A 23,325-nucleotide genomic window follows, 5' to 3' on the forward strand; every position below is an offset into this window, starting at 1 on the left:
ATTCAGAACTAAATGTTGGTGACTAGGCATGACTAACCCACCGTAACATGAAACGTCACACCGCTTACAGGATGTAGGAGCCGCATATCGACCTCACAGCTCGGTGTCCAAAGAAACCAGATACAACGAACAGCAACAGTTGCTGAAATGACCACAACTATGACCAGGAGATACTGGAAATGTACTCAGTCCGTTGCCAAACTATGTAAAGGAACCAGACAGTGGACTAGTTGGGAAATGCTTTCAACAGAGTTGGGAAAAAAAAAAAAAAAGAAAGTTGAAGGAGTCTCAAAAAAATGATCTTTGTTCGAGCTGCTAGCACTTGAGTAGATTTAGAGACTGAATTACCATCTTCTGCCAACAAATGATCTCTACAGGTTGTGCTTCAGGAACTGAGGCTGGGCAGTATTTCAGTATGAGCTCAGGCTTGATGTCCAGAGGGTCAATCTAATACCTTTCAGAAGGCATTGCTAACATTGGGAAGAAAAATGCAAGAGGAAATAAAATCACCTAAAAGTATGAGAGGAAAGCCTAGCTAAAGACATAACGCATACAATTATTTAGAGCAACCGAGACTGAGGTCAGTGGAGTTATTCCACACTTCCACCATGACGGCCTTGGTAGGAGTTCAGCCTTCAGTCTTTGGAGAGCTGAAACACTATTTTGTTTCAAAGATAAACCATTGAAACTCAAGCTGTGGGGTTTTGTATCATGAAGGAGGTAGAAACACCAAACAAAACAAATTTCAGAGCAGTTCTGGAGAGTCAGCAGACTCTAAATTATATTCTTCCTTTATTAATTCAAGTTTATTTTAACCCTCCTTCCTCCAGTCCTATCTTTTGCTTATAACCAGAATGCTTATAAGCAGAGACTCAGACCAGCACTCTTTAGTTCTACTTCTGCTTCAGTTCCAGCTGAGACCAGTCACAATCCCTAATTATTTGGTGGCCTTGAACTGCTTCCCAGAAAGATTATAACTCTTAAAATGGGAAGGTGTCCCTGAAACCTATCTTTAGCTCAGACACCAGACATTTTCTTCACCTTGCTCCTGGAGCTGAAGGAAAGAAACCACAGTTCTCTGCCATTCCCACCTGCACCTACTAGATGGGTGTCCTGTAGAGGCAGGAACGTGTGTTGTGCATGGGGTGAGACATCTGGGGAGAGAAAGACGGGAGGAGAATGGAGGAAGATGCTGCGACATGGCAGCTTTGCCAGGCCCCGGAGGTGCCTACCAGCCCCAGCCTGAACGGGTCCTGCTGGGAATGGCAAGCCGTTGCTGAGAGGTTATCCTCAGGGGATCAACAGGATTCAACAGAAACATAAAGTTAGTGGATCAATGTCTGTTAGAGGATTAAAAAAATACACATATTGGAGCTGCTTCACAGGTCAGGTTTGACTCAGTTCACTGTTAACAGTACCAATTCCACTTAGACAGTGAAATTTCCCTCTGAAGGCTCCAGTAGCTGTTAAAAAATGCCTTGGATCCTAAATTCATCTTAGACTAAGCTCCTAAGACATGTACTTTTGAGGGGAGTTACACACATGGAAATGACGACGCAGTAAGGATAGACAAGATCATGGAGAATCGGCTACTGCAGTGAAGCTCCTGTGGGAGCTCTCCAGGTAAGAGCAGAAGTGTCCCCATGGGGAATGAACGCAGGGTAAAGAGCAGACTGTAATTTCACTCCTTAGTTTACCTTACCTTGTACTAGTTTTCTTTCAAAAGTAGTCCTTCCTGTTGCATAAAAACACATGCCGTGTTAGACCACGTTGTTAAACAAGTCAAAAGAAGCACTAGGTTCTTCTGTGGAACCCTGGATTAAGGAACCAAAAATCTCTGAAAAATAAAAAGTGTACGTTTACAGTATATATGCTTTACTAATATGTTCCATTCAATTGTTATTATGAAAAAGGAAATGATTGACACCTAAGACACTTTTCACTTGTTTCCTATATTGATCTTCATTCTCAAAAGTGACTCAGTCAAACAATCTTTACACCCACACATCCGCATTAAAAAAAAAAAAAAGAAAAAAAAGAAAAAGCACAAGCCCAGATTTGACCTGTTGGTCTCACTTTTATTATTTGTAGTAACACTTTTTTTATTTTTGGACTGTGGCTTTTAAATGAGACTAAAAATAGCAGCCACCTCCAGAGCACCGTTTGCGTAGGGGGAATGTTTTGTACACAAAACTATCCGCCTTCCTCTCTCGTCTCAGTCACTCCTCCTACACCTCTCCTCTGAGACAATTTTCTGTGAAGCTCAGTGAGGCATATAAAGCAGGAGCCCAGTTCTTGGTTAGTAGTGTTCATAAGAGGAAGTTCAGTCAAGCATGCTAGCTTTTGACTACTCGTTTCGCGTTGCAAATAGCAGGACGGTACTTTACCAGTTAGGTCCAACCCCGGAAATAGGCATGCAACCAAGCAACTTATTAATTTCAGTAATATAACCTAAATCAAAGGAACTATACGTATAGTTATATGAGAATGCCCTGACTGGATCAGAGGAATTTTCCAAGGTCTCTAGCAGTGCTCAGTGTTAAATACTTGAGGAAGGTGCAACAAACCATCAAATGGAAAATTTTAAAAAATAACCTCCCCGTAATCGAGATTTCCATTGCTAGATACTTCTTCGGTGCCCTGAAGTATTGGCGTATCTTTGAAAAACAACCATCCTGCCTGCCACTGCATTTGTTTTCAGCATTTTGGCTCCTGCTACACCACTGGCCTCAGTGCAATCAGTACTGTACCTGCAAGGCAGGTACAAGCACATGAACTTCAGGGCACATCATCGCGACGATTTGGCAAGTCACCTGCTTGTGGTATTTGGCCATGCACAACATGCCCATGACTAATCATTTCCATTGCCTGATTTATAACTCTTGTATTCTTTACAGATTGGTGAAACTACAAAGAGCACTCCAGTTGAAACCATCCTCTTGACTGTGGCACTGTATTTTCCCTCCGTATTTTATACACCCCAGAATTTAGGTAACCTTTCTGGCTGGTGCTCCCTACAGAGGCAGCATTTTCCATGGTCAACCCAAGGTTACACCCAAGGATTAGTATCTCCTGTTGGCAAGAGGCACCAGCTGAGCACCTCACAAGGGCTCTCCTTGAACGGAGAAACCCATGTTAGCTTTCTGATCCACCAGAGTTCAGGTAAGGACCTATTTCTGAAAGAACTCGTGGCTTCTAGTCAGATACCACTCACTAGTAGTAGGAAAGAAGGTTTCTTTTCCAGTCTCTTTGGTTATATGTGAGATATGATTCAAGGGAAGCTCACAGCAGAATAGCAAGGACCGAACTCGAGTGGACAAAAAATAAAGAAAGGAAACCTCCTGCTATCTGTATAATCTGGATGATGGCTAAGCCTTGCGCAGCTCTGTGTCCTCATGTGCAAAAAGATGCTCAAAAAGAGCATGTGCACTCATGTGCAAAAAGAGCTCAGTTCCTCAGGAACAGCAACGTAGCAATACAAACACATTGATTTATCTGGCTGAGCCTTGAAGCAGTATTATTGATTGTAACTGCTCCAAATGAATAAATAAAATCTTCTATAAATATGTGGCTCTGTATTATACTTCTTAGTTCAAGACCCTGATTTCAGTTCAGCCACATATCTAGATAAGCAGTTGCTCTGGCAAGAACCGCAATTAAGATAAAACTAAGGCTTAAGCTTTGGGTTGACAAGGGGTGTGATGTAGAGTTAAGGATAGATGCAGAGGCTTCACTAAGGTAATGTTGGGTCTTGTGCCAGAGTGACATCCCTATTTAATTTTAGGTCTTTATCTTATAGAAATTTTGATGCTAAAAATAACTCTAAGATTTTTGTTGGGAAAAAGTTCAGGCCCAGAGGGGCTGGCAAATAAAGGTCTGTACTGGAGTGAGAAGGAGCCCTTGCTACATTTAGGGCTGGCACCATGAGAAGCATGAACCCAACACTGACGCTAATCCTTCCTTAATTTCAGCACAGTGAGGCATTTCAGCTTCATCAAAACCAAAGAGCCCGCAACCATGACCAAATCTTGTAACCCTTGTCAGATCCAGAAGTAAATAACGCTTGCCTGTGCCCACTTCCATCACCTAAATCTTAAATCCAGCTCTCTTCAAGCAGGCCCTGCCACCTCAGCCATTCCCAGCCCCAGTCCTGGTTCAGCCTGTCAGTTTGGGTGGCAAATTTAACACCAGGACATGCTTTAGATCCATCCCAAATCATAACCATCTTTGTGATCCAAAATGCAACTGAAGTCTTACTAAATTCAGTCTTACTGACTCCTGCCAGCCCCAGATCCCAAAGGTAAGCAGGGCTGATGTAACAGGCTGCACGGTGTATGAAAGGCATTGATAGGCTAGTTTAGGATTGGCGTTAAAATTATAGTTTTGGGCAGCAAAGACCAAGGACTTTGGTTTGTGGCTGCCTCCAGCAGAAGTCTGACTGGCAACAACCTGGGACACATCATTAACTTCAGATCTGGGGCTGGCACGGCTCATTAGATGCCAATAGGCTGAAGACTTGTATAACCTCTGGAGTACCTCTTCCAGAATCAGACAACGAGCGCAGAAGTCATAACCATATATGTTCCTGGCCATGAACATTAAAGGCCTCTTTGTGGTATTTGATATACGAATAAACTTCATGGCGAGACAACCTAGGAATAAAATCTAATAGATTTTTTTTCTTTTCTTTGTAATAATTATGATATTACTCTTCAAATGACTTAGAAAAATAAAAAGGTTATGAAGTCAAGAACTCAAGAGCTGGGTAACTTTAATGAAAACTAATTCATTAAATTCATTAAGTGCATGCATGCAAATGCACTGCAATTCAGCCCTTAGTTGCATGACAACAGACTGTTTCATTTGTGTTATTGAACATGTAGGGTGGATATTTCTCTCTGGTGTAAGAAGAGCTATACAAGGTCTGGGTAGTTAATAATGGTATAATTAGTAGGTACCTACCTATTAGATGCTGAAGAAATTGTAAAACATTTAGTGAATGGGGAAATAATTTCAGAAAGGAGAAACAAAAGCATCCCGATTAAAGAAAACAGAGATTTTGAACACGCAGAACACTGTGCTAACTTACATTTAAAAAGTCTCAAGTCATTACTCCACAAAATGATGGTCATGAGATACATAATATGACCTGCATTCACAAAAGTGTTGCAAAGATTATTCATTTTGATTGGTGAATTCAGATAAATTCAGATATCATGGCTACAGAAGCAAAGAAGCGGCTGCAAGGAAAGGCATCGTTCTGCAGCTGGGGAAGGACTAAGTTGGATATATTAAAATGTTTGCAAGAGGAATACAGAAAGAAATAGTAACAAAATACACACTCAACTTATGGGGGAAAACAGCACATGAACGTAGAATTAAAAAAATGCCTAGGTGCCCTCGTGTGGATAGTTTGGTATCTTCCAAAAATATATATATAAATAAATAAATGAAACAACCAGCAAACCACCATCACCACCAAAAAAAAGAAAAATGCAGACATAAGAATGTTCCAGAAAATGTCTGACAATTAGACTTTTTTTTAAGTTAACAACCAATCATTTCATTTCAACGAGAAAAAAAAATCAAAATTAAAAATAAAGCATTGAGACTATCAATGTGCTTAAAATAAGAAAGGCTTCTTTTCCTAAGCTGAATTTGGACCTGAACGGGGACCTAACAGAAATAAACTAGTGCACATTTTGGCACCACAGCAACATTAGCACCTTTGCTGATGAAATTCTTCAGTACCCAGCACTTGTGAGCTGGGTTTGACTCTTGTAGCCTGCTGTTCCGAGTCAATAAGCTCATGAAATCACTTTTGGTCCTGACCCTTTCCAAATTAATTTTCTTTGCCGAAAGATCAAACAGGCACTGGAGTCATTTGCAGGAATGTGCTTCATCAGCAATGCCTATGAGGATAAGACCAGAAGTTACAAGGTCTGATTTAAATGGGATTTAACTTCTCGGCTTCCTTGTGAGAGCAATAATACGTTCATTGTGCCTCCCCTGGAAAGTGATTGTTATAAGGAGTAATTAACGTGTGCCATATAATCCTTCTAATACTGAGAAAATTGCTTAATAAAACTGAATTCCTGAGGGGTTTATGACCATGACTTGCTCACTTGGGACTTTCATTAAATAATAACAAAAAGCTAGAGAGAACAGGAGATATTAAGCCAGGCTTCAAAGGACAGCATTTGCAAATCACAGCATTGAGCATGAATGGCTATTCCAAAAAATGTAGGGAGTGACAGCTTTCCAGAAACAGGTGGAGCAGTGGCGACAACATTAGGAACTTTTGGTTCCTGTGTATTATAAAGCAAAATGAGCTAATAATGCCATAAATATGAAATATCAGTTAGAAAAAAAAATATTACATTCTCGGTTACTGTGATGAAATATCTTCTAGACATAGACAGCTTTTTCATCCTTCCAATCTACTTCAAGGATGAGAGTTGCATACAGTCTGTGGAAAATTCCTGCTCCTCTATAAATCTCACAAAGGCAGCTCCATAGCCTCAAACCTAAAATACTCGTTCAATTCTGCCATGCCAGAGTATTCCAAAGCAAAAAGCAGCACAAATTTAGCACAGGGGAAATTTGTTAAATTTCATCCTTCTCTGGATTAAGCAGAGCTGCCTTAGTCCCTATCTATGAAGTCAGGCATTATTATTCTAGATACTGTACAAAAATAATGGCTCCCGCGTCAGTTTCACATACAAGTGTGACATGAAACACGGCAGAAGGATAAAGAGAGGAAATACAAGAAAATCATTAGGCAGTTGGTGCAAAAGCTTATCCTGCCAGTGTCCTGACTTTGTTCTGTTCCTTGGGGGAGGCAGCACAGCAGAGGAATATTAATGACAAGTCGCAGGAAGATGCTGATGTATCTCAGTAAGCAATTACAAGATGCGCAAAGAGTAGACTAGACAAAAGCCACTGAAAAATCTAATGAGAAGGCAAAGGAAGCACATCACAGGTCAGCCGAAAGCAAATTCATACGTACATATGCAGTGCTGCTATTACACCTTGGTTTAAATGAGACCAACGCCAACTAGAATAGTAGGGAAAAGAAAAGTGAGTCCAAAGGTAACATGCTGTAAATTTACTAGCTGTACTTGAGGTTTGCAACCTGTTTATCCTGTAAAGTAAAACACAGCATTTCCTGGGATTCAGAAAAGACTAGAAATGCACTTCTGCAGTCACATCAGGAGACTGATAGAAGAGAGAAGGCTTTTATAGGCCATTCTGTCCTAGGGAACTAGTGCCATGCGAACATCAAAGAAACTGTTTTCTATTCTATTTCCCTATCCTGCTTTTAAACTAAATGTTACGGAAGATTGCTGCATATTAGTTATGTTTCTCAGGACTAATAAGAGACTAATTATGCAAACGTACAACATTACCAGAGTGATTACAGCTAAATTATAAGCAAAGCCTGCTTTATTAACCAGCGTGACTCAGAACAATTCCAGCGTCTCTTGTGCCGTCACAGCACTTTATGAAGTTCAGCCGCCACGTGCCCTGAACCCTGTCCATGATCTGATAAATCCTCAGACCTGAGGTGCCTGTGCCACCACGTCCACGGGAATTCATTCTCACAACAGTCCGCTTAAAGGAGAAGATAGGTGCAAAGGGGCACGGAGAAGATGGTTCGCAACACTCCATGAACTTGTTACCCTTCTGGCTCGGGAATTTCCTGGGCTCACACCTGCAATGGCATTTACTTTCAGTGCCTTATATAGGAGGAGATGACGCACCAGCCAGCTGATTGACTCACAGCCACAATGACTCGATAAAAGGTCAGCCTTATCCCATGTACAGGCAACGTTAAGGCTTCATCCCACCAATAACGAAGTCAACAACAAAAGTCCCATGGACTTCAAAGTGGCAGGGAGGGAGCTTTTACTCTAGGACATTTAGCAACATGGCATGAGACAGCCAAACAACTGCCCTGCTACCAAAAGGCAGCACTGCTGTGCTCGTGAATATCACAGGCTGCACACAATGTGGTTTTACTGCAGGCTTATAGCTGTTGACATTTTGGCCGCTGAGCAACATGCAGCAGGACATAACAGTATGTCACAGTATGTCCAAAGGGGCCTGGGATTCTGCAGGAGGAGATATAAAGAGCCAAAGCAATTAAAAAAATAAACATTCATATCTACTGACTTTATTCCATATAATAGCACATTAAAATAAAGGAAATAGAGGGTTTAGAAAGAAGACTGTGTAACATTAAGGGTTTTTTTGTTTGTTTTATTTTTTGCTGCTGTTTTTGTTTTTTAATTATTTTTCAGCTGCTTTTACCTCCTCCTGCTGCTTGTTTAACATATTTCATGTACCTACATGCAGGTGACACTTCCATCCCTCCGGCCCAAGTGACTTATCACCTCCACAACGAAACATCTGCACTGCTCACGTCCAGCTGCTGGGAGCGACATCATGCATTAAACCACAACTGAGATAAAAGGCAGCACTGCCGCCTGGGGGAAGGGGGGGCTGCACTCCCAGCCCCACAAACCGGGCATTTGGGGCTCTTTCCAGACCCCAGGCATTCCCCCAGCGAGCAGAGCCGGAGCTGCCCCTGCCCACGGAAGAGCAGGGCTGTCCTCGGGGCAGCGGCTCCCCCTGCTGCTGGCACAGGGCATGGCCCCGGGGCCCTCTGCAACGCCTCCCCCTACTTTCCTTCTTCACATTTAGGGCATAAAATCAGTAATTATAATTTATTATATAAATTATATAATTACCCCAAGTCCTGCGCCATTCCACCCAGCGCCTGGAGCTGGGGACCGACGGGTGCCCTGCTCAGCCCAGCTCTGCTTGCAGGGTGCTCCCCAAGAAAGTGAGACCACTGCTCAGAGAAGCTACCACCTAGCAGAGGAACTAACTAAAACCCTACTGGTGTTTGTTGAACCAATAAATAGTAAATTGATCACCAGTTAACAACTGTAGACCGGTGAGTGATAATTAGGTTAGGTTAAGGACTGGAGGGCACGGCATGGAGCTGGGACAGGGGAGGGTCAGGCTGGGTGTTAGGGAAAGGTTCTGCACCCAGAGGGTGGTCGGGCACTGGGACAGGCTCCCCAGGGCAGTGGTCACAGCACTGAGCTGCCAGAGTTCAAGAAGCAAGAGGACAACGCTGTCAGACACGGGGTTGAATTTTTGGGTGGCCCTGTGTGGAGCCAGGAGTTGGGCTCGATGACTCTTGTGGGTCCCTTCCAACTCAGGATACTCCGTGCTTCAATGAAATAATTAGATTAAATCCCCTCAGCTGGGTATGCCTCCACTCAGGTAAAAGCTTTCTGACAAGGGGAATCCATTTTCTTCTCCCAGAGTCTGCAAGAAGAGACCAAGTCTTGCTTTACCCAGCCAGCTCCTGTATTCCCAAGCCACCTTTCCTTCCAGTTTTTCTTCATCATTATCGCTTTCAAAGAATGCAAATGCTTTGCTCCTTTTTGAAAAGGCGTGCATGACAATCCCTGCTGGGATCAGGGGTGTACGTGTGCATGAGTATCTGAGAGGGATGAGATAAGGGGAACAAGCGGGCCCAAGAGGGATCCTCTCTGTTTATGAGGAAGTCAATCCTTGATGCAGGGAATCAAACTGCTACCAAATCCATGTGCTATCTTCCTTCTGCACTCCAGGTGTTGTCCTTCTCTTCTGTTTGATTCTCACCCCAGCCTCAGTGGGGTTGGCCTTAGCTCCCAGTCTCTTCCTCCAGCCCCTGGCAGAGCAATGACTTGGTTTGGTTTTCAGTTCCTTCCAATAAATACCCACACTGTGAAATTCAGTGAATAGCTTCTACACAAGCTCTGGCAGGAAAACCAAAGATGTGTTCTGACTTCTACCATTTCATTAATATTAAAAAAAAAAAAGGAGATGAAACAGCAGGATCAGGACCTCTTGCCTGGGAAATTGTTAACGGTTACCATAAGAAAGGAATTCCTAGGAAAAAATAATTTTAGAAGCCAAAAGGAAGTTGCACAACTGTCAGTGGTGAAAGCGGCAGTTCTCATAACACAGCAACAGGCTGGAGACCTGACCCGAGTAATAACATCTCATCAAGATGTGTCTGAAAGCCTTGTTATCACAGCCCCTGGTAAGCAGTCAAGCCCTGTGGGCTGCAGACAGCTGACCTGCGTAATGACTAGGAAAGCTGTCACAGTGGTGTGGGTTTTTTGGTGTTGGTTTTTTTTTTTTTGGTCAAAGTGCTCAAAAGTCCTTAAAAAGGCTTACCAGCCCTGCAAAAGAAGGTAATTATTATTTTCTCTACTTGACGTACCAGAAAAATGAGATCTAGAAAACTTAACTGACATATGCAAAATGTTCCACGTTTTAATTAAGAGATCAGAGCTCCTACCTTCGGGTAGCTGCTCATCAAGCTGCTGCATGGCTTTATGTTCTTATGTTATGTAAATTGGATTATTTTAAAGAAAGTTTAAAATGAGGCTCGACTCCTGAATTATCCTCCTGGTTCTGCCACTGGTCTATTTAGCAAAATGCAAATGAAATACATAAATCGAGCCACACCTGTTTCACTCATGATAGCCTTTACCCGATTTAAGGATACTATGAAGCTTTCTGAGTTCCTGTGATGAAAAATACCAGGAACTATCACTGCTATTATATATACATTTACATTTATCCACAAGTATGAACGTCAAGAATTGGGAAGTTTACTCAGGAGTGACTAAAGCAGAAGGAAATGGGCAAGGGACTTCACAGAGTTTCTCACTCTGTCGAGATATGGTAAGTCTGAAAGTCGCATTTCTGATTTGGCCTGAAAGCAGCCTACTCCATGCATCTACTGCACTGCAAGATTTGAAGCAATAAGACAGAACACACTGTTCTAGGAGCTGCCAGAGATCTGGTTACTGCATATAGTGGGAAAGATTATTCCCATTCACGCTGCTCTAAGTTCACATGATGTTGTGGATTTTCTGTTCCTTTTTGTTCAAAAAACATAAAGTATATAACGCATGGGCTACTCTAATACATGACTTTCTTCTACATGACGAAGATAAATAGCTGCCCTTTTGTAATTTGTTCTCTCATCTTTATTAGAAGGACAAGATGAATTTTGAACCAACATATTCAGGGCAGTTGTGAGATAAACTTCTGTCAGATGGTTATAATTCAGAATGCGTGATCCAAAGGTCAACAGCCTCCTGACAGATGGAAATTTTGTACTAGCCAGTCCGCCCATCATCCCTTCCCCTTTTTTTTTCTGATCTACCATATAATTAATCAGGCTGATGCAGTCTATTAGCACCTGTACACGTTATTTTTGATGCAGTGAAATACATACAGCACATACTTTTCATGGCCTAGAGCTCCAGCACATCGGTGCATGGAGGGCTTGTGCGTCCTGTGACCCAAGCCCACCTACAGAAGCTCCAGGCTCCTCACACATCCTGCAAATGCAGGTGGGATTTGTGAAAGAAAAAGCCTCCTTCAGGCAACCCTAGGAAAAGTCTTGCATCACCAGAGACGAGGTAATGCTTGCTGTGACTTGTATGACCAGGATAAGCACAGCATGTTCTTTTTTTTTTTTGGAAAGCCAACATGCAGAGCCACATTAGCAATGCCGGTACGAGTCCCAGGATTTTACAGCATTAGCAAATGATTACTGTGGAAGTAAGCATTGGCTAATACTGGCCTCATCTATGTTTGTGAACTTTTGAACTTTTTGCACCAGTCAATGACCAAGGCAAGAGTAAAGAGCCGCTGTGTCCTACGAAATGAACATCGTAACTGCAAGGATTGCGGTGACAACGCTTACATCCACAGCTGGGGTGGGAAGCCCTGTACTGATTGTTATGACTCACGAGGAACTGAATTTTTTCTTGCTATGAGTTTGCTTAATGACAACGTAAAAGCAAATATTCTGGAGACTAAGTGAGGCAACAAAAAGATCCATGCTCTCAAATGGGAGTCTTTGTGACATGCAAATCAAGGAGGAATTCAAAGTTCTGCAGACAAGTGGCTTTTCACAGAATACAACATAAAACATATATATGTATATTTTTTTTGCCATGTTTCCTGCAATGTAGATAATGTGTAATGAAAATGTAAGAACTGGGGGCCTTTCAGTACCAGCGGGCAGATGGAGATTTCCTACCAAAAAGTGCCCCTAAACATAGTTGCATTTCCCCTTGTTCGAGGTCAAAAGACATGATCAGCTTTTGAAGTGGCACACGCACTGGTGGGACAGAAACTCCTGGTGTTGCAGGCCCTACAGCCGCCAAAAAAATGGGCTCTGCACCATTTTAGCAGGTCATCAGTGTAGTATCATAGCAGATCATCGTTCTCAGAAACAATAATACAAACTTATGAGTAACTGAGTATCTTATCCTGAGGGCTCCATTGCTGAGAAGTGAGATCTTTGCCCATGCAAGAGCAGGGACTGTGCGCCCCTCTTGGAGAGAATGTGACACAGATGTATGGGGAGTGCAAATGTCAGAGGGTACATGCAGCTTAAAGTCAGAAGCTAGGCATGTTGCAGGAAAATGTAATGAAAATTAGACTATTCCATGATCACACAAAATAAAACCTGCAAAAGTAATAATAAATAAATAAAATCATCTTGCTGCAGAGAAGCTCAAATCAGCTGTGGGCTGAGCAGTGCTCACACTGGAGAGCGTTCTCCAGACTCTACATCCCGCATTTTTGGTACAAGGCAGGCTGAAGTACGGGCATAAGCTGCACATATGCTGTGGTTAGAGCTAAAGTTTCCATCCTGGGTGATCGCATGCACGTGTAGCCACACTGTAAATCTGCATACATTGTTGCTCAAGAGATAATACGGTGTACTGATAGAAACCCCTTTGTGGTAGTTAGTACAGTGCAAACAGAACAATGATTTAAACCTTGTCAGTGATTAAAACCCGTATCAGTGCAGTGATGTAAGTTTGGGGTTGTGATTCATACTGACTCACGTACTCTAAGCCCAGTATCAGCCCCGAAGCTAATGCAGGTACAGTGGTAGAAAAGTACCTAAACTGGTGGTAAAGGTGCTAAAATTTATTGCAGAAATTCAAATTAACACTGTAGCAGCAAAACACATTTTTTTGGCTTCATTTTGTGCATATTGGTGTTATGGTGCTCTGGTAAAGCTGTACTTGTGAAGCATTCCTAGGGGAAGGGTTGGGGTTCGTGGGGATTTCAAACACAGCTGATCTCAGCTATCAGCTCCTCTGCATCAGCCATCACAAAGACAGGTACATCACATTTTAAGAGAGCTTTAGGAACCCATTTGCAGCAGTGAAGCCATTATTTTGTTATTATTTGTTATTATTTCAGCAAGAATATTCTAAATATTTAGCCATTCCCGCAGTGGCTGTAATCTAAGCAAAACAAGAGATACCCATCCCTGCTAATCAGCCAGTAAATTAATGACACTAGTGGAAAAGCTTATTACAAAAGCTTTTGGGACATAAACAGTAAAGCAGCTCAGCAGGTGAGCAGTGTGTTTACCCACTGCTTTTCACTTTCCTGTGGTTTTTCCCCTGCAGCAGCGGGGCGTCCAGGCCTCGCACGCCTCCTGTCCTTGCTCGGCCTGTCACTAGAGGGCAACGCAGGCTTCAGGAGGCTCATGCTAAAAGCCTGCCTTCTTTAGAAATCCTTCTTTTTTTCTCATTCAGTGCGAGTTAGCCGGAACAGTGAAGTGAATATAGGCATCGCCTCTAAATCCCTGTGTTGTGAAATGGCCTCAGTCAGACGCTTGCTGCACAAAGCTTTGGAACGCTGCTGCTCCCTCCCTCCCTCCCTCCTTCCCACCTGTGTTCTTTGTGTATATAGATCTAAAATTGTGTTTGGTGCTGCTTTCAGCCCCAGGTGCATGTGCTCAGCCCTCCCCAGCACCTCTCGCACTGCCCGGGCAGTGTGGGGGCACGGCGGCTGGGCCTCGGCTATGGTTTGTGCGATTCGGAGAGGCAAGGCCCATCCCTCTGGTGGAGAGAGGCCTTTGCTGCTCCTACCCGGTCAGCAGCTCCACACGGATAAGAGAAAGGACAGGGCCGTTCGTTTGTAGCTTTCTGTGCAGGAGGGGAGGGAGAGGGATGGTGCGGGGAGCTCACCAAGCAGCATCTGGCTCCGGTGTCTCATGGCCTCCTGTCCCGTGGCCTACGGCGTCCCATGGCTCCACCTGAGGCAATCGGCCTCCCTGCCCAGGCCCCATCGATGGCATTTCTTTCTTCTTTGTATTTCTTTTCTGTATTGCAGGCAGGTCTCAGGAGAGCATAGGCCCCTGGCAAAGAGAAGGAAAGAAAAAATTATCGGCTATTTATCAAATAAGATAATCTTTTTAACAAGATTAGAAGCTTGTAAATACTGGTTTTACCATTTTTTTTCTGTGTGAATTTTCACATTTTCTGTTTTTGTGAATACTAGATTCATTATTTTCCCCCCAAAATCATACTGTACAGTAAGAATTGGAAAATAATAGGATCAGATTACTTAAATGGGGCTTATAAAAAAGATGGAGAGTGACTTTTTGCTCAATCAATAATGACAGGACAAGGGGGAATGGTATCAAACTAAAAGAGGGGAGATTTAGATTAGAGGTTGTGAGGAAATTCTTCACTCAGAGGGTGGTGAGGTACTTGAACAGGCTGCCCAGAGAAGCTGTGGGTGCCCCATCCCTGGGGGTGCTCAAGGCCAGGCTGGACAAGGCCCTGGGCAACCTGATCTAGTGGGTGGTGTCCCTGCCCATGGCAGGGGGGTTGGAACAGGATGATCTTTGAAGTCCCTTCCAACCTGAGCCATTCTTTGATTCTGTAACTACTGTGTTATATATATGTATATTTACACGTACACGATCAGGCACATATTTACATGATGACTTCAGAGTGCTTATGGCTCACAAGCGTGGCATTTTTTCCCCAGCAACCTTCTCCACAAGTCTGTGAAAAGAATGAACCAACACATGGTTATTCTACAGCCCTCTGCAGATATCAATTTAACATACAGGCAGTTGAAGTAAAATAAATAAATAAAAATCTAGAAAACATTTTCTGTAAAAGTACATTTAATGCTGAATAGTGGTGGTTTAGCTTTATCCAATTTAAAATCCTCCTAAGCTTTTATTTGGCCTTTCCTTTACTGAGGGTTAACTGAAATTTATTTGGCCTTTCCTTTGCTGAGGGTTAACTGAAATATAATTTCATATGAATAAAAATATCAGCACAAATGCCAAGGCCTTATAATCTTGCAAAAAAACTTTACTTATAGAAAATATTAACGTTATGATTCTGAGTAGCACAAAATGATTTTGAATGGGCCACTATTAAACAAATTTAAGCCTGTCTGTAATTTCATGATTCATGTTCTGGGGATTTATTTGACAGGCAAGATCCCAGCTGAACCATAAAGAGGAAAATTCTTGAAAACAACTTTTCTCCCAGCAAAGATAATGATTAGATCAGTTCTTTCCATTAATTATTACTATTTTACTCTAGGACAAAGTCTTGAAGAGGGGTCACACACCTAATTTCTGTTGTGCTCCAAGACCTTACAAGGTAAGAGTCCGCTGATAAAATACGCAAAACGGTGAAGAATTGAAGGAATGAAAGGTGATGGTAAACTAGAGGACTGTTTTGATGTCAGATCAGTAAACTCTGAAGTCCAAACTACTTAAGCTAAGAACAAAGACATATGAGGCAAATAGATTGAAAATTTGGAGTATATGACTGAAAGCACAGGTGTTATAGTAGCCTGAGGGATCATAAAATACTAATTAATGTAAGATAATCTTTTTGAAGTGGGCTAGTGAATCTGCACTGAAATTTCTGCGAACACTTAAAATCATTATTTTTTGTTGTTTTTTATTTTAAAAAGTCTTAATTGTAGAATTAATTTAAATAGTAAAGTGAATTAAATCTCACTGTGCTCCAAAGCAATCTTAAACCAAATGCTTGTGCTCCAACTACCTAATTTTTCTGACAGTTGAATCAGACTTGCCAGTTGCAGAGCTCTGGAGAAATAAGCACACAGTAATTACATGAACTAGAAGGTTACAGCTAATGACACCACAGAAAATTGTTTAGACAGTGATACTGCACACTTTCACCCCAATCATATGATAGTTTTACAAAATGACACAGTTTCAAATCAGTGCAATCACAAAAAGGAATTATACAAATGTCCTCTTATGACACACACAGAGTACATGCTGTGTTACATTTACGTAAACGTAACATGAAACTACTCGCACAGATCACAAAAAGTCCTTCCCAGGACAACCCAGCGCAAGGGAAAGCACCGATTTGATGGTGAAAAATGACAGAAGAGCTATGAGAAGTCACAGTGCAGAGCGGGGCCTCGCACAATATTATGAAGATTAATAAACCCAAATTTAAGCCTGCCTGAATCAACTACTGCCTTTCACAGCTAGTCAAAGGTGTTTTTAAGGCATTAATCACAGCAGTGGAATAGCTGCAATGGTTTCATGAAGATCAATCGTGGACGCTTTGTGGATTTAGATCAAAAGCATGCATTTGCATCAAATGCAAACTTCAGAGGTGTGGGTGCTCCAACTGAGTGACTTCTCTAATCAGGTAGGAATTCATATCTGGCAAGGATCAATGCTCTGTGTTGGGTGTCAAAGGCAGCCCCAGAAAACCCACTGCAGTGAGAGAAGATCTGATCTGCTCAGTATTTTATGCTTTGGCTCTCCACCTTACATTTTATCAGTTTATTTTTAAAGCAATTTCTGCTTTTCATTTACTGAGTTAATTTAATGAGGTGGTAAATGCACATGAGGATGTCACACAGAGCATTGATTATGTAAAGGTGGTACTAATTGCTTTTGAGCACAAGATGCAAACCAGCTGTCTGCTTGCTGGGTGTGCTGTTCTTGCCAGAAGCAGGAACCAGAAAACTAAATCCACTGCATCCAGATGCTGACAACCTGGACAAAGACCAGAACTTCTCTGTGGATCAGGAAAGAAATGTTTAATACAACATATCTGTGTTTCCAACACCAAAGAACAGAAAAATGCTGTGAAAAGGAAGGGAAATTGAGCAGTCAGAATTTCCACTGGTTCCTTCTGCTACCTTTCTCCTTTCTAGGAGTCCCAGCTACTTATTCTCACCCAAGACACTAGCCACAAGGAAAGCAAAGAAATTGATTAAACATTTAATGTAGCTTTTCATTGTCAATATGTTATTGTAAAGGATGTTTTGTGAAAAATCTCACTTTCACACAACAAGACGATCGTCAGTTTGCAATACCACTTCACTGCATGATGTTCTGATCAGTAGTTTACTGAAATTGATGAAAGCTTTTTTTTTTTATATATATTTTTTTAACAGCATCATTTCTAACTTTCCCCATAAACTCAGTCTGACTTCTCAGCCATCAGATGGAGACTCTTCTCATTCTTTTAAAATAAATCAGTATAAAATTTTAATATACATCAACAGGTCTGGTACTATTGTAACAAAGCAGAAGGGAAGTGGCAGACGGCTAAAAATGAAAGAGTTCAGGGCAGAAACAGAAACTTGAGCAATTGTGGGAAAGGACATCAAATTGAGGCTGTGAGTATAAACTCTGATGAACGATAAATTTACTTTCAATGGCTTTCCAGTAGTAAGTTTAAGTTAACTAGTTCTGAAGTAGAGGTTAGAGTTATTTGAAATGACATGAGAAAAAAATCTGAGAGAGGAAGAACTGAATCTCTGGTGTACAGTTTGCCTCCTTCTCTAGAACAAAAGTGAAGGTTTTTCCTACCCTGGCTACAGTAAGTAGCATTACTAAAAACACAATAGCCTTTACTGGTAATAAAGAAGGAAACTGAGAGGCAGCGTGTAAAATGTAAAATTTAGTATGGGAAAATGGTGACGGGCGAAACTTGTGAAAGAGCACATTCTCCTGTTGATATGAAAGCATTCATTGGCATTTGCGTTTTTGATTCACCTTTATCTTCTTTCTAGAGAAAAACACACGGAAATAGTATGGAAAAATAAGTGATACTATCAGAACTTGCTTATGAAACAGAACTACTTACCTTTACAACTAATAGGTATTATAAAGGATTCACTTTGTCTCTTGCTTATCATGTTCTTTCTGAAAAAAAAAATCAGCACCCCAAAATTTTATATCTAGATTACATTTCTCTATTTTGTCTCCTTTATGTCTTAATATACCTGATTCTCTCACCTTATGTTACTAATTGTCCCTTAATTTCTCTTCATGCAAGGTTTACTAACACTAAAAGCTAAAAGGGGAATGTGAATGAGCCACATAAACATACTACTTTTTTATTATTATTACACATAAATCAGTAATTTGAACAAATATCAATAATTAAGCAGTGATAAATCTGTTTCAACTTCCTGGTAATTGGACCAGTTAAGATGTCTGTTTTGCTTTATTCAACATTTCATAAAGGGCTGTACCGAACACATTTATTAATTAGGCTACAGGGACTCTTCTTTTCTATATTGCGAAAGAAAATTCTTCAGAAAATCTGGCTTCTACATATATGAGGCAAGTCAATTTACTAGCCCGGGGTTACAAGCTTGGTAAATTCACTGTATGCACTTCCTTTTAGCTTACTGAAAACCAAACATGTCACAGTCCCCTATTTAGATCACAAAAAGTACAAAAGTGAGACAGAGAAAAGGAACAATCGGTAATGGGGAAATGTTTACAAAACTTACTGTAAAATATGATTTGGACCTCTTTGTATTACAGCATTCATACATCTGTATTGAACACTGAAATAACTTTTTTGTTTTGAGTAGGGTGACAGATCAATAAAAGTCTACAGCTTTCCAGAACTTGCTTGTTTCATTTCTTGAAGCCCAATGAGATTTTTTCTCACCAAGAACTACTATGGAAATGCTCATGTAAATAATAAAATCCTGTTGGCTGAAAGTAAATAAAAACCACAGGCTTTCGTTCTTGTGACTAATCTAGCTTGAAGATTTTTCACAGGTCATTTTCCTGCTGATAACTAAAGTAATCTTCCTATCCTTTCTGGTTTTATGGAGAAAAATAACCAGAAAGTGATCTTGAAACTGATCATAATGTGACCATTTTATCTTGGCACCCAGTGAGCTGAAACCTTGATCTACTATGGATGAGTAACACACAGAAATGGCCTCTGATCCCTGACTTGTTCGTGAACTATTCAAGTATTACTGGAGCAAAAATTGCTGAGAAAAATATTAGTAGGATAACTTCGGTTTCAGTTTCTCTTCAGTGCAGTGACTCAGGGGATGTGTGCAGTAAATGGGTGTAAGGAATTAGGAATGGGATCTATAAAGTTTCGGTATGGGATTGTTTCAAACAAGGCTAGATTATTTCTGGCATACCGAAATATATTGTCTTAGGTAGTGTTCTGACACACAGGGAAGAAACCTGATAGCCCTGAACATACAGAATGATCCACTTTATCATCTAGATTTCTGTAATATGTTCTATCAGCCTTGTACTATATTTGCAAAGGCTTCACAGTAAGGCATACACTGTGCATGTGTCTGTGCATGCACACAAGTATGAACTAAAGATATAAAACCAGCCCCTAAGATTACACTGTGATTTCCATATAATATTTTAAAATACAATGTAAACAAAGTCTTGACTCTGAAATGTTCATATCAAGTGGTTATTTCTTTTAAAAGCTTTGTGATTATTTTTTATGGGCAAAATCTATCCTTACATGGAAATGACACGCTAAGGCAATGGGATCTTCTGTACGTTGCAAGGACACCAGTGGGCAGGCTAGTGCCCATTAAAGCCACTTCAGATGAACACATCAGAAGGAATACAGCCAGCTTATTCTCACAAAGATCCCAAGTTATAAAAATGACGGATCGGCATCACCCTAGCAAACAGCAGAGGAATCAGAGATGTCGGAACTTCCATGCCCTAAAAAATAAGGGATCCCCCAAAAAAGGATTAAGAAAACCCAGAATGCTGAAAACAAACTGTAAATGATCTCCGTAGTTTTTTTCACCTTGCTTTCTGTTTGCTGTTGGCAATGGGAAAGAATCACTAGATGTTCCATCTTCACCACAGGGCAGTATTCTTCTGCAATCATCAGCTGCATCTGAGTAAGCAGAGCTATTTTTAAATCACCAGACACCTAGCTCAGTAGAGCAATCACACAAGTGCAGAGTCATTCACAGCGCGGGGAATCACTTCTCTTGGTTTGCAGCGTCATACCAACGGGAAAGGCACACAAACAGTATCCTACAAATTTTCAAGAGCCTATGACTCAGTATCTGCTTCAGACTGATCGCCCTTACCCATACCAAATCTTCTCTGAAATTTTCCTATAATTGCCCTGATGGTTATGTCCAATCTCGGTCCAATGTCCTTCAGGAGTGAGAAAATTTCAGGAAGTCATAAGCACAGCTGTGACTGCCACTTTCCTGGCTGACACATCGAGGACTGAACTGGGGGATCCAGAGCAAGAAACGTGACATTCTTGAGCTCTGAAACCCACGAGCTCAGACTGCCCTCTTACAACTTCTACTTTTTTTTTGGATCGGCACAAAGACTTACATACTCAACGTGTTCTGCTACACAAATACAACATAAAACAAAGTTCAGAACACTGCAAACCGAACAGAATCAAACGCCACATCCTACAAGTGTATCATACTTCATTTTCCCAGTAAGCATCCAAGGAGAAACGCACCCAATTCACTGAAAAGACACTGAACAGCCTGGCTACTGCATGTAGATCGCTGTGATATAAGACACTCAACCAAACAGTAACACGACTCGCAGATTAAGATGAAAATTCAGTGCGTCCAAGTGGAGATGTTCTTTACAGAGGGAGCCTGGCATCATTTATGGAAGGATACACACGTGGCAGGATGTCAGTGTATGTACTCTGACCTCCTGACGTAAATTTATTGATGTTTGGCACCACCTTTTAGAATTTATATTGAAATGCTAGAGGAGCAGCAGTGATGAATGCTGCCAATACTCTACTGATACTCTGTGCTCTATTAGGGGCAACTCCGATGCTATAAGCAAGCTCCTTATAAAAAGTTTAGGAATTTCTTTCATTACGAAGTTGGACTACTCCTGCACCCTGATCTACCAATTGTCCAAACCGCATCTGTGTTAGCATGCTCCTGGGTGTGTTTTGGAGATAAACTAAGTAAATCTTTAAGAGCACAGGTGAAGGAACAATTCGCTCAATGCCCAGACAACACGCACGTGACTGTGCTAACATTTTTTCTCTTCCAGTAGCCTTGCTAGCAGCCTCCTGTGAAGGAGGAGTGTGCCGAATGTAGGAGTTATATGTCCAAACCTGTACACCAGGGAGCAACACGAGCAGGCGGCTGCACAAGGGAGGCTGAGCGGGGAACCGAGGGTGACAGCAAAGCAGGCAGGGGCAGTGTCCTCGCTCACAAATATCGCAGTCCCACGGGACCCAGGTAACAGGATCAGAGCAGCTGGTCCTCTCCAACAGCAGGTTACATAGGCAGTACGGAGTTCAGAGCTCCTTGCACAAACACTAGGGATGCTAACCACAGACTGCCCGTGTATATGTACACTTTTAAAGCTACGTCAGATTTGTTCGATCCAGCCAACGCCTGGAGCCAGGGCTCTGCATGGCCTGGAGAGCAGGGCAATCTGCCCGCTGGACTTTCACAGGTGCAAGATGCGCGGAGAGGGACAGTTCTCAGCCCCTTTTGTTACAAACCCTGTCACTACATGCCTCTGCAGTGTTGCTGGGTGGTTTTCCTCTGCTTCAGCAAAGGAGGAAAATTATGGAGAAGCAGCCTTCCTGGACGGTATGTGCCACGTTGCTGGCAGGATGGCATCTGCTTATTAACCGCCCGCATCGCGCTTTGGCGCCCCACCAGCCAAGGGTACGTACTTGTATGAAACAAGAGCCACAGGTATTTCCCACTTTGCTTCCATACCAGTTGCTACACGCACACATCTTCCCATCTCATCTTCTGCAAGAATCAAACAGCAGCATATAATTTCCAAAACAGCGGTGCACATGCTGGGAAAACAAATTACATCTTCCACAGAGATTTGAAATCAGAAACCGTAAGTGGCAGACATTTGTTCCAATTACTCAGCATCACCCTTCTGCATTAACAGTAACAATACGCAGTTGCCACCCCCCCAGTCACACAGAGCATGGTACACTTCCTGAAAGGCTTCACTTCCCCGTCCCACCACATCTCACAACGTATTTGGTTAAACTAGCCAGCCCACAGACAAGCAGGGGCTGAGCACAGTCACGGCACGGCTGATGCTCTCAGAGCTGGGGGAGAACTGTGGACACCGTTCGCTTCCACACACAGGGACACCTCTGCACCCAAGGATCGGAGCAGGGTGACTTGGAGAGGAGGGCAGGGCCCTTTTCCCCTACCTGCCTGCGTGGGTCCTGAGGACCCCAGGTTTCTGCAAGAGGTGCAGACCGAACCAGCACCAGCAGTTCAGACGAACTCTTGTAGTGGTCAGCAGTTGCACACCGGTGAGGATCAGCTCATGACAGCCCCGTGACAGAGCAGCTCCGTGCTGACACAGCAGCATGCGATTCACAAGCTGCACGACAAGCAGGGACTGCACTTCACTGCTCCCCGCAAAAATAGGAATAAACACATAGGGCCAACCCTAGGGAAAATGGCACTTTGAATGTCTCGTGCTCTGACAGAAAAGCTGCTGACATGACAGGTATCTTCGTTCACCTGTGGAAAAAATGTTCTGCAGGTGTTACGGAGATTTGCTGGTAAATCTTTACCACAGTCTGCTTCTATTCACCTATACTGCAAGAAATGGACTTACCATGTACTCTGAGATGTTTGCTGAGGTCAGAGACATTATTGCCACAGGTGGGAAAAGGAGAGGCTGAGCATTTTCTTTCAAGTATAATCTTCTTGTATAGGTTGGAATTAATCTAAAAGTGAACCTGGGAAAGAAACAAATTTTGTTTTCCATTCTAAACACCATTTTTTTTCTATTACCAGTAGTCATACAGGAGTTCTGATCCTATAATTATCTGACATGCCATCTATAAAATTGCCTGTCTTTGCACTCTCTTCCAAACCCTTTTCACTGTTTTGTAGCTCCAGCATTTATGCTTCTTCAGCTCATAGTCTTTTGATAACTATATGCAACTTAGAACAAATCTCTTGCTCCCACAGTTTCAGCTTTCCTCCATTCTCGAGTGGAGAAAACAAATCCTTGCCTGCTGTTAAGTGAAACTTGCAAGAGCCGTGCAAATGCTACAAAATATTGGCGTCCTTCCCAAGCTCTTTTTGGAGAAACATGCTGCCACTTACTCCTTGTATTGAGCTGACCCACAGGGACCACAGAGATAATCCATGGCGCAC

General features: G+C 42.1%; 1 protein-coding gene across 1 annotated transcript in view; it reads right to left on the reverse strand.

Annotated features, from left to right (window-relative positions):
• Positions 1-23,325, reverse strand: part of SH3BP2 (SH3 domain binding protein 2) — an 85,829-nt gene that overhangs the window by 54,897 nt on the left and 7,607 nt on the right. Inside the window, exons 2-3 of the mRNA XM_040554636.1 lie at positions 14,822-14,909; positions 14,085-14,254 (exon numbers count right to left, since the gene is read on the reverse strand). The gene's annotated coding sequence lies outside the window, so the exon portion shown is untranslated. The remainder of the gene's footprint in view (positions 1-14,084; positions 14,255-14,821; positions 14,910-23,325) is intronic.

Source organism: Cygnus olor, chromosome 4 (genome assembly GCF_009769625.2).
Source record: "Cygnus olor isolate bCygOlo1 chromosome 4, bCygOlo1.pri.v2, whole genome shotgun sequence".
In the NCBI taxonomy this organism is placed as follows: Eukaryota; Metazoa; Chordata; class Aves; order Anseriformes; family Anatidae; genus Cygnus; species Cygnus olor.